The sequence below is a fragment of the Amblyomma americanum genome, chromosome 1 (assembly GCF_052857255.1).
Source record: "Amblyomma americanum isolate KBUSLIRL-KWMA chromosome 1, ASM5285725v1, whole genome shotgun sequence".
Classification (NCBI taxonomy): domain Eukaryota; kingdom Metazoa; phylum Arthropoda; class Arachnida; order Ixodida; family Ixodidae; genus Amblyomma; species Amblyomma americanum.
The window spans coordinates 12824502-12826000 of NC_135497.1; the positions used below are offsets into that span (position 1 = coordinate 12824502).

At 42.9% G+C, this 1499-nt stretch overlaps 1 non-coding gene across 1 annotated transcript; it reads left to right on the top strand.

Annotated features, from left to right (window-relative positions):
- Positions 1-526: 526 nt before the first annotated feature.
- Positions 527-600, top strand: TRNAL-CAA (transfer RNA leucine (anticodon CAA)). The gene has a single exon. It is a non-coding gene; the product is annotated as a tRNA-Leu (tRNA).
- Positions 601-1499: the final 899 nt, after the last annotated feature.

Genomic DNA, 1499 nt, shown 5'->3' on the forward strand with positions numbered 1-1499 from the left:
TATGTGTTGTGCTTATCAGTGGGATATTATTACTTAGAATAATAAAGAGCTTAAAGAAATTTACTTATAAAGCAGCAGAAAACAACCATGCCGCCGGTGGGATCCGAACCCACGACCTCCGAATATCGCGTCCGGTGCTCTTACCAACTGAGCTACGGCGACGGCTGTCCAATCTGCTGCTCTCGTGGGTATTTATGTTTACTAGTTGTACGCGAACCTTGAGAGTGTTCACCAGCGCCACCCTCGGCCATAGCGGCGGACGTAGCACGTCCTGTAATACCACGAGCGTGACGTGGAACGTCATCTAACGGCGAGGGCGGAAACTGTACGAGAGCCCTCTTAAGCAACCTGTGGCATCAAGACTGCCAGAACCGAGACCCTCGTTAAGCTATTAGCAGAGAAGGTAAAGTAAATGAGGGGCCCGTTTGGCAAACTTATGAAGGGAGCCAACAGTCACCGAACACTCTCAAGGTTCGCGTACACCAAGTAAGCATAAATACCCACGAGAGCAGCAGATTGGACAGCCGTCGCCGTAGCTCAGTTGGTGAGAGCACCGGACGCAATATTCGGAGGTCGTGGGTTCGGATCCCACCGGCGGCATGGTTGTTTCTTCTGCTGCTTTATAAGTAATTTCCTTTAAGCGCTTTATTATTCTAAGTACTATAATATCCCACTGATAAGCACAACACATAAAAAAACATTCCCCTATGCACCTTGGTTTCGGTGACTGTTGGCTCCCATAATAGGTTTGTCAAACGGGCCCCTCATTTCCTTTAACTTATCTGCTAATATATATATATATATATATATATATATATATATATATATATATATATATATATATATATATATATATATATATATATATAGTGACTGCGTGTATGTTTTCATGTTTCTTACTAGGGTTTTTTATTTCACTTTTCACGTCCAGGAGCTATATCGACATGCGTGGCTATTGCATCGTAGAAGTGTAATTAATTAATTACCATATATCAGCCAAACATTTCCCACATCATCTCATCTCGCACTATCTAACACAACCAAACTTTTTCACATTTATCTTCACAGAACGACGCGATCGTGCGGAGAAAGTTTTGCTTACACAAAACACTGGACCTAAACACTGGCTATTGTGACGTCAAAGTGTAATTTTCGCGTTTAATTATTGCAATAATTAAAATTAATCACCCAAATTTTATCCAGAGCAAGATCACATCACGCACTATGTAACACAATCGTCTTTTGGGCATATATCTTTACAGAACGACACAATCGTGCGCAGAAGCAATGTCGACGTCTGTGGGAATCGTGAAATGAAAATTGGTCTCTGGGGAAAGGAAATGGCGTAGTATCTGTCTCGGATATCAGCGGACACCTGAACCGCGCCGTAAGAGAAAGGATAAAGGAGGGAGTGAAAGAAGAAAGGAAGGAAGAGGTGCTGTAGTGGAGGGCTCCGGAATAATATCGACCTCCTGGGGATATTTAACGTGCACTGACAT